This window comes from Orbicella franksi, chromosome 3 (assembly GCF_964199315.1).
Source record: "Orbicella franksi chromosome 3, jaOrbFran1.1, whole genome shotgun sequence".
Classification (NCBI taxonomy): Eukaryota; Metazoa; Cnidaria; class Anthozoa; order Scleractinia; family Merulinidae; genus Orbicella; species Orbicella franksi.
The window spans coordinates 13,923,084-13,933,646 of NC_138147.1; the positions used below are offsets into that span (position 1 = coordinate 13,923,084).

At 37.6% G+C, this 10,563-nt stretch overlaps 1 long non-coding RNA gene across 3 annotated transcripts; it reads right to left on the reverse strand.

The window, feature by feature from the left end:
• Positions 1 to 4,103: 4,103 nt before the first annotated feature.
• Positions 4,104 to 10,269, reverse strand: LOC145481379 (uncharacterized). Of its 3 annotated transcripts, none has more exons than XR_014048632.1 (4): positions 9,435 to 10,269; positions 7,324 to 7,408; positions 4,897 to 6,934; positions 4,104 to 4,454 (listed from the first exon to the last, which is right to left on the reverse strand). It is a non-coding gene; the product is annotated as an uncharacterized LOC145481379 (long non-coding RNA). The 3 variants fall into 3 exon arrangements; XR_014048633.1 differs by having other exon boundaries at positions 4,897 to 5,017; positions 6,811 to 7,408; XR_014048631.1 differs by having other exon boundaries at positions 4,897 to 7,408.
• Positions 10,270 to 10,563: the final 294 nt, after the last annotated feature.

Sequence of the window (10,563 nt, forward strand, 5' to 3'; positions counted from 1 at the left end):
TTATATCATTCGAGTGAAATAAGTCGCTTTAAGTCACCTTAAGTCGCCTTAAGTCCTCTTACAAAAAATCTACTTAAGTCTAATTAAATCGCCTAAAGTCGCAATGTTTTTTTTTTTCTGTCAGTCGCCATATACGTCTCCTATAGTCTCCCTATGTTACGGCGACTTAAGGTCCCAAAGTATGTTGTCCCTTATTGTCAACAGCTTCTGATAACGAGCAACTTATCATCTCCATTATTCAACCAACAGTTCAGTTGAATACCAAGAGGAACTCTATTTCGCCAGTACAAAAGTGAAGTTATTCTTTTTGTAATGCCCAATATAGGGTGCTTACTGCAATTAGAGATCATTTGCCATCTCGCCTACCTGCAGAGTATGAATATAGACTACAAAGAAGGAAGATCCGAATCGCCATCTCCATGACCCATGCAATGTATATGAGGTCCTTTTCAGAGAGATAAGGGGTCTTACAGTTTGTATGGCAGAGCTTGTGAGTCAGTTTTTCAACGATAAATCAAGTCGACTGTGGTGAGTTTTGCTGTAAATGCGAATGAGAATGCGTAATATGATGAGCTGGATATTAGATCACGTCTCTTAGTCTGGGTAATAATTTACATTTTCGGCCGCGTAATGCTAGGCTTACCCTAGACCATTGATAAAAATTCATGGAAGAAAAGCAAAGCAAAATGAAACTTTCATGCGATAGTTATCAACATCTTACGGTGTCTTTGTATTTTGCTTTTGCTTAGTATGTGTCAGTGAAAAACAGCCTTTGAAACACAAATGTTCAGATAGAAAGAATTATTATTGCTTACCACCTGATATACTTCGTTTCAGACACATATTCATGATCACGATTCACGTAAACGTTTCTCACATACTTCGGCCCCTTATCCACGAAAACTCGTGTAAACTCGCTTTTGACAATCACACCACTCAAGAAGTTACTGGTATCGGTTTCAAATTACCATGTTCCGGTGTTACATAATTTTAAAGCAAAAATGAAAAGAACCTTTCCCAGGACACGCTAGCAGGTTCGAGGTTTATTAGCCATCTGGACAAAACGCGAGCCTAGTTCAGACTGGCGAATGGGTGAAAGATCACTGAACAAAGCCCTTTTTAGTATGATTATTTCAGTGATACCAACCCCGGGGATTCACACAATCAGCGCGATCTAAGAGTGAGGCGTAGGGAGCATTCCGTTCAAATCGAAGCGGCTGGAATATTGATCTTTTTTAAGGCAACTGATGAATATAAAAAAGGGCCAGAAAAGAGAAATAAAGGAGTATCACACATTCGAGTTGGTCATCGCTTTCTTATATTAGGTGGCTCCTAAAGGAGCCGTTTGTTTAAGTGACTACGCAGCGGTAGTTCACTGTTGTCTACTTGGCGACTGATCTTGGTTTCGCCCAGGTTAGTCTCGTGCGCTCCTTGGGGTTTCGCTCGGCTTGCTTGTTCCGCTCACGGTAGAATGAGACCTTTAAAAGAGTTAAACCGAACACTACGGTTACTGGATAGTAAATAACCAAAATGGTGCAAAAAAGAATTGAGGAGTTTTAGTTTTATTGAAAAATAATTGTTTTGAAATTTTAAATACTTGATACATATGTTCTCTGCGTGTGCAGCATTAGGTACCTTTTTACGATGCAAGTATGGGAAGGCCAGGATTGGGAACGGTACTGGACGCGGGAAACTTTCGCTAGTCCCGTCGTGTCGCCAAAGACGAAATGCTTTAAGATGAGTATTTTTCGTATAGGACGGCGACGTCAATGACTCGAACTACATATATTAAAAAAAAAGTTTTCACAAAACCGATGACGTCCTTTAGTGATCTTTCATATATTCATTTGTATTCTTCACCATCTACAGTTATATTACCAACTCACAACGTGGCCAGCACCCAGTTGGCTTGATAGCTCAGTTGATAGAGCAGTGCACCGGTATCGCATAGGTAACGCCGACCGGTTAGCTCAGTGGTAGAGCACCGGACTAGCGTGCGGGAGGTTTCGGCTTCAAAGCCCGGCCAACACTCAGGGTCTTTAAATAATTGAGGTGAAAGTGCTGCCTTTGTAATGACATCTGCAATTGGTTAGACGTTCTAGTCTTCTCGGATAAGGACGATAAACCGTAGGCCCCGTCTCACAACTCTTCACAATTAATTTTGTGGGACGTAAAAGAACCCACACACTGATCAAAAAGGGTAGGGGACGTAGTTCGCGGTGTGGTGGTCCATCTCTGTTCTGATGGTTAAATGCTCGGAGATATTAGCTGCATAAGTTACTCTGAAATCCGACGGTAAATAAAGTAATGTATGTAATGTATGTATGTATGTATGTATGTATGTATGGGTTTGAATCCCGTTCAGGCCTGAATATTTTTCAGGCCTTAATTTCACAACTGCTTTAGTTGTGTGTAATATATAGATTTAGGCCAGCCTAAAAGCGGAGCTCCTCAGTTATTTTTCGGAATGTTGTTACTAATGAAAATAATCCAACATGTATGAGGTAAATTGCGAATGATTTAATAGTTTCAGCCGGAACTAGTATTACATCAGCAGATCGAGGTGTAAGATGGTGTGATTATGAAATATAGAGCCATGATTTCAAGGATTTCTTGGAAGCCACCAAAAATCTTGATCACAGAACAGAACTGTCTTCTGCGCTTTTTGGTGGCATTTCTTGTTCTTTCCTACGTTATTCAGAAAGACAAGGCATTGTTATTAATCATTATATTCTTCCTTAGTTAACATGGGGACTCCCACACAAAAGAAGTTTACACATTTTTTGTTGTTGTGGGGACTGATTGAAATGCTGTGGTTACAATATACTCAGTCTCTGAATCTCTACCAAATGAAATCTCACAAAAATACCAAAACAGTATACATATGTGAAAAGGTGGAAAGTTTTGTTTTCTAACTTGTCCCCAAAGATACGTTTAGCCATCTTCACTATTGCATGGAGTCTCCTCCTGCTGGAAGGGTTTACAATAAGCAAAATCACCCTCGCATGAATGGTAATTACGATATATATATATTTTTGCTGATCATGAATACTTGCATAGGCTTCTAATAATAATTTTATTATTCAATTTCAATGTGATTTGTTCTTTTTCTCGACTGGCATTGTGGACTACAAGAGCTGTTATTGGGTTCCATTAATTAATTTTGCTATGATTAAATTATACCAAGAATTATCAGTAAGCTAAGAGGAAGTTATATTATGTACATGTATTTTGTCTGCACTACACAACCAAATGCACTCCAAGGTTATCAGGCATAGGTACATTTGTCAGAAGAGCCCAGCATATCCAAGATATGTTTTGATTGACACATCAATTAAGATAATTTACAGCAAAATGGCTAAAAAATACATCAATATCCTACATGCACCAAAGCCAGACATGGGGTTATAAGGCAATCATTTAAACAACAGATTGAAATAATTTATAAATTAGAGAACACTATTTCTACAACAGAATGGAACAAATTAACCTTATCGGACATTGCGAATGGCAAGGCTGTCTGTAGAATGTCACAAATTTCTCAACCCTTTCTTTCTACAAAAATGCTAATCCTGCAACTTTGCTTAAGACCCTGAGTTCTCCATTTTGTGTTGGCAAAATATCAATTTATGCCATGTCCAATGCAGATTATCACAAAATTGATTTAAAAGCTCAATAAATATCATTTCAAAGCCAAAAAGCCAATTATTTAAACCATGAGTAAATTATCTCTAAGAAAAACTGATTAATTTAAAAGGCACTTAAAAATAATTAGTTAATATGTGTTTCTTAATAATGTAATGCAGTGTATCTGTCACAATGTTGCAGCTATGATATTACTACAAACAGGATGCGCTGCAGAACTGAACCTCCAAGTCAGTTTATTCAATGAACTTGGTGCAGAATCTATAATCCCATCAAGTTGTCTGTAAATACAGAGAAACCAAACAAAGCATTACAATCATAAGTAATGAATTACTGAACTCTTTTACATGTATGAACAGTGTATGTTCCATTAATATTTGGGATCTCTCAGAAGCTGCATCCATGATAAATTAATTTGTTCCCAGATGCATTTGTTTATAGAACTTTTCACAAATTAATATCTCTGTCATAACAGTGATGTCTGTGTTCTACAACAATTAGTACACAAGAAAAATACACTCAGTAAGATATTGTTTACAATAAAAATCAATGCCTATAAGCAATCATAAGGACCTTAAATTTATATTTCCTCAGAAATATCTCACCAGGACATGGTTGCTTTGAAAATCTTTGATGTTTTAATACAGGCTCCCCATCTGTAAACTGTTCATATATTGACGGACAGGAACAGGCATGTAATTCCTTTCTTTGATATACAGTGTACTTCATTGTTAGTTGTTTACTGAGTGTTAGTAGTGAATCAAATGCTAGGGGTTGGTACTCCAACTTTCACTGTGGCAGGCTCTGCCCTGAAATACAAAGTAAACTTACATAACTGTTATGAACTTCGCCACTTGCTTTCAAGAGCAAATGCAATTTGCTTCAAACAAGAAACTGGAACATTGAGGGTTACAACAATGTGCACAGTCCCAATCACAGGGTCATCCAGGCTGTTTGGTTGTACATATAACTGCACAACTGTATGAGTTCAGCTTCCAGAAGAAAATCAGAGTTTGTCAGGATAAATACTGATGTTCTTGCTTGTAAACTCAATGAATGAATGTGCAGTTCCAGAAGATATTCACACCCAACACCCATTCATGGCCAGTCTTTAGAAATTCCAAATTAAAGTATCAGGAATCAAGAGCTCTAATAGAGAAAAAACCTCCATGTGGGGTATGAATCTTTTGTTAAAGAAAACAATGTCTGAGAATTCATTAATTACAAAATAATGTTTAAGAAACATCTTACCTTTCAGAGAATTTTTAATCTACACTGTCTGGCCAGTTCATATACTTGACAAGTTGACACTGGGCGTGTTTTTAAATTTGTACCCTTCAATATCACATTACTATGTAGTAGCACTGGTCAACTAAAAACAGCATAATTTGGTTAATTAATATACACTGTACATTATTAGGTTGAAATATTGGTGTAGATTGTTGCACATCAACAGATACAGAAACTATTTGCACGTGAATCATAACGAGTGAAAAATCGTGCATGAGACATTTACATGTACATGTAACAGCCCTCCACCTCAGAACCATCACAGATATGATATGATATTTTTAAACTCTCTGAAATTTCAGATTATTCAAGATTAACATATGCACATACATCATCTGCGGCAACCCTAAAACACTGAATTTGGAAACCGAAATCCGGAATCCAGAATCTGGAATCCGGAATCCGGAACCAAAAACCAGAATCTGGAATCCAGATATTATGAATGATGATAGAAATAACTCACTTCAGCAATTTCTAATAAATAAACATGAGCAAAAATTATTTTTGTTGTTATTTATTTTCTTGGCTTTACTTCAGCCACAGACTGTAATTGCTAAAAAATTATTGAATAGTTCTGAACAACCCTTAGCTATATATCTGGCCCGGTTGTTCAAAAGCTGCATAAAGCTATCCATTGGGTACATCACTATCCAGTCAGGGATACTGATTTTTTGGGTGGATAGAGTTACTCATAGCCTGCGAGCAGGCTCTAGTATATGTCTCTAGTGTTTGAGCAGGCTAAATAGGTGTCTAGTGTTTTTCTGCATTGGCATGTCACCAAGAGCCTTCATGCGGCTCTGCCACTCACACCCCCAGCCCAAACACGAGAGCCTGCTCATAGGCTAAGTTACCCATCTTTTGTTCAAGCTGGCCCTGGTGAGAGCCTGCTTCTTGTCTAGATCAAATTGCTCTGAGAAGACTGGTGAGCAGCACATTAACAACAAGCTATTATAGGCTATTGCAGTGAGTTTCTGGCAGCCTTTTAGCATCTTTTAACAACATGTGGTCTGATCTGTTAGCAAGTGAGAAGCAGACGGAAGTAAGTGTGCAACATTTCTACAAATTGTTTTAATATGATGGCCGCCAAGAATATGAAAGGCTGATTTGTAACAGTATCAGTGTGGAAATTGTGTTAATCTGGAATTGGTCTCGTATCTGTTGGAAAAATCAAATTTCATATTTAGACCAGATGGGTTAGCCTTTGGACTTCGAAAGTGGGGGGCGTGACTGTCAATGTACAGGGGGCTGCCACTGACGGATATCCTGTTCTCTATGACATTTTCTATCTTGTTCAGTATCTACTAGACATAAAGGATAAACTTATACTCCCGGTAAATTGAAGATCACTTATTAAACAAAATGGCAATTACCAGCAAGCTTATTTTAGACACTCTCGAGGTGCCCTGAATGAAATTAACACGCACTTTACTGAGATTCTCATAATCATAGCCCTCACTAAAAACAACGGTTGCACGATTTCAACAGACGGGGAATTTTTGTGTCAAAAAAGGTTAAGTTTGAGGTCCTTTTTACTTGGCAGCTTACTCTTTACAGTCGAAAAGCTAAGCAAAACAATTTCCGTGTATTTGAAGAACTTATTTTCTTTGATTTGCGGATTCCGGTTTCCAGTTTCTGGATTCTGGTTTTTGGTTCCAGATTCCGGATTCCAGTTTCTGGCTTTTAGGGTTGCCCCATCTTTAACAGAGTGTTTGCTTCACATTCAGTTTACACATGGCTGATATCCAGCATAGGCAGACTTATAAGTTTTCCTTCAAAAATATATTGCAACAACTATTGCATCTTTCATTACCTATTCTTGTGATGAAATGACACAAAATCCAAGAACAAGAAGTCATAAGCATAGAACTAACTTACGTGGTAGCGTTTACAGTTCCTCTTACTGTCTGCATATGCCGTCCATAAACTGGTGTTGCCTGGACAATGTACTCATTATTTTTCTGATCACACCTTTTAAAACGTCACTGTTATATAATTTGTCCTGAAAAAGCAATACATGAAATGTTATGCCTTTGGCACTCACCAAATACCTTTACATGATGTATAATGTACAGCATATCAACATTCACAATTCTTTTTACTCTCATTGTAACTCTTTTGTGTCATTTTCCCTCACTTGAAGACAGGACTTCCACATTAGGTGATAATTTGCCTCTGGAATCTCTATGAATTCACAGGGAGTGATAACAATTAAATCGTGACTAATTTTAGCAAAGGAGGCGTTCAAATGTCAGATTTTAATGCTAAGTTTATACAGTAACTTTACATTACTCTTCGTATATATATATAACCTCTCAATTATTGCACCTATAGACAGAAGGTGTGCTGGGGGAAGAAATGTTCTAAACTCTCTGGACTTTTCTCCCTTACCTGTAATAGGGTGACCATTATGAACTACAGTTTGTAACCAACACCAACATCAGGTTATGTATACACATGTATATTTTGTTGTCGTCTGTAATCATAAAAAAATAAAAGCTTAAAATCCTCCATAAAGTTCATACTCAATAACACTACTACATGTAGCGCTGTTACTGGAATTCAATTTAAGTGAAACTGTTGCAACAACTCTGTCAAAATTGTTTCTAGCAGTTAAGGCAAGATAACAGAATATACATGAAGCACACAGCAAAGGCTAGAGATACACACATGTTAGTTATCAGTTAGGATTTGGCGAGCTTCTGTGCTGTAGGTATGGTGGAAAATAATAGATTATCAGAAATGAAGGTTCCTGAGACATTTTGACAGCACTGAGAGGAATTAATATATAAATTCACAAAAGAAGTTCTTGCCCTGTCCAGTTCTCTGTAATAATAATATCACTCACATACAAGTCATTTATTATATATGGTTTGTGTTTAAAGCCGATATAATGCACTCTGATTGGCCAATTCCAGTGCATTATTTACATTTACATGGTATACCTCAGTAAAATCATAAAACATCGCGTGCGACTAAAATAAAAAATATAAAAAATAAAAAATAAAAGTAAATGCCTAATTCATAACAATTTAAAATAATCAACACTAGAACGAATGTAATTCTTTCCTTGAAAATTATTCTCCCGTAATGCCCATGGGCCAATTACAGGCATGCTAAAAAGTCCTAACACAAAGTAAAAGGAAATTAAGAAAACTATTGCTTTTTTCCGGAAAATTGTAGCGACTGAAGACAATGATGGAACACTCTGAGAGTGCATTCTATCAACCTGATGAGATAAAATTTAAGGAGAATAGAGAATTCACAAAGTTATCTCACAATCAAATTGGTACAGGACAGGAGAAAGGAAACTGTACAGCCAGGAAGAAACTGAAACTTTCTTCGACGAGCGAAAAAGTATGCATGCACAACAAAGAAAACAGTCAGTGACATTCATTTAATAAGTTAGTTAATAAAAAAAATTAGTGTGAAGAAGAGAGCAGAAAGAGAGAGAGAGAGTGGAGATAGGAGAATGCTCTCTCCAACTAAATTGTGTATATATGTATGTAAAAGTTATTCTTATTACCGAGAAATGGTCAGGGCAAGAACTTCTATTACACTGTTCAATTTACCGAGTTAATTAGTACCATGTCACTTAGTAGGAACATTTCCATATTAAGTGTAAATACCGCATTGGGGAATAACCTCTTATTAAGAAAATAACCGAACTAATTGGACAGACAACAAAATAAAACGGGGAAATCTACATTATAAACACAAGGTGCATATCACTACATCTGAGCTCGAGTATCAACAGCAAATCCCTTCTCAATGAAAGGTGACCGAATAAAAGAGAGGATAAAGATAATTCGTTTAAGCTTGCAGTGTTAAAGTTTAAAAATTATTCACGCTTAAATTTGAATATTACTGAGAGTCTGTATTTTTGCCGACGGCTTAATTTAGCTTTGCAGTCATTTTATTGGCAGTAGCTTTACCAGTCTTCAACCAAATTAACCTCGGAATTCACAAAAGTATTTCGCCAAACCGAATAAATTTAACTAACAAAACGAGGAACTCTCCACACTTTGTAATCACAATATGCAAATATTCACATAGGAACAAAATTAAATTTAGCAAATCCTGTTCGCTTCGGCTTAAAATGGTTTGTAAACCTTCCTTCGTTTTCAACAACAGAGGAAGAAATTTTAGCAGTCTACGAAGCGGCAGTGCTAACTAACTCAGAGAAAACTTCAAAACTCGCCCGGCCGTGTTTACAACTACGGTTTTGGTTAAGCTTATTTTCAGACGTGAGGTTATAAGCTTAAGTTGACGACGAAAATCGACAGAAAACGTAATTTGTTTACAACTTACAGCAACCTCCAAAGCGACCCATGTTTTATTGTTTAGAGACGAGCGAAATTAAAACGATGCAATTTTTAAAATCTCTTACAGCATGGCTTCAAATAAGGAAGACTTTTAATGGATTCCAAATGAAAATAAGCTTATATCGCCGAGGCAACTTGTTAATTTTCATAGCAAACGCAACAACAAAAGTCACTTACCGCAAGTTGGCAATTCAGTTCGGCCAGTGTAAATCTTCCGGGCAGAAACTTGCAGCAAAAGTTGTGAAGACTGAACTGAAGTTATATTTTCGATAGATCAACGAATCAACCACTTCTTTCCGCTACGTTTACTGTTTTGTAATTTCCCTGAAACACTCGGGCACGTTTGATTTCTCTTGTTCATCACCTGACCAAATCAGGTGACTTTTGAATTTTCTTGCACGGCTGCACAGCATCACGTTCGCGCGAATTTTGAACTTGGCCATGGGGAGTTCGGCAGTCTTCTGAATCAATTTGTCGGGTACTTTCGCCTCCTTTCTATAGCCCTCGTTAGCTTTGGTTCACGGCATTGTTCGGTATTATTTCACCTCCTTTCTCTAGCCCTTGACTAGCTATAATTCACGGCTTTGTTCAGTACTGTCTCGCCTCCTTCCCCAGCGCTGGCCCGCTTAGTCTTTTTCGCGATCTTCTTCGCTACTTCTTTGCCGGTTAATTCTTGCTTTCTGTTTATTGCTTGAGTGGAACCCTGTCTTAAAAATATTAGATCAACCTCCGCTATCGTTTTTCTTTAAAAATCCCGCCAAGAAAAATGGCATTCTCCCGCTACAAACCGAGGGTGCATGTCTCTGTCAACCTATTAGCTGGAGTATGGCCGCCATCTTGCGCGACTCCGTCGTCGTCGTCGTCGTCGTCGCCGTCGTGCGTACGCGCCCACGAGCAATACCGCTAGCCATGATAACCATGAGAAAATCAATTCATGGGTTTCCTTTTCTTCCCTATATGGGTATGGGGCTCCGCTTGGCGGCCCTTCGGGCCGCCGGAGCTCCGCTATAATTTCATTTACAAATAATAGCTCTTCCTAAACAGTTGCAGTTTGAAAATTCTGTGAACAATGCAGATGAAATCAGCACGCAAGGATAACTCGCGGATTTTGTTATTTCATGGGTTTGTGTAATGAACAAATTTCAAAAATTAGCCTCCATTTAAAAAGAAAATGATGAAAAATATATTGCAGTTAGTTAGTTTGGAGCTTATTCATCATTTGCCTATTGTTAGTTCCAATGGGAAAATAACATGAGGCTTTTTCCGTTATCTTTGTTTAGCTATCTGAACTCAAACAGCTAAGTAG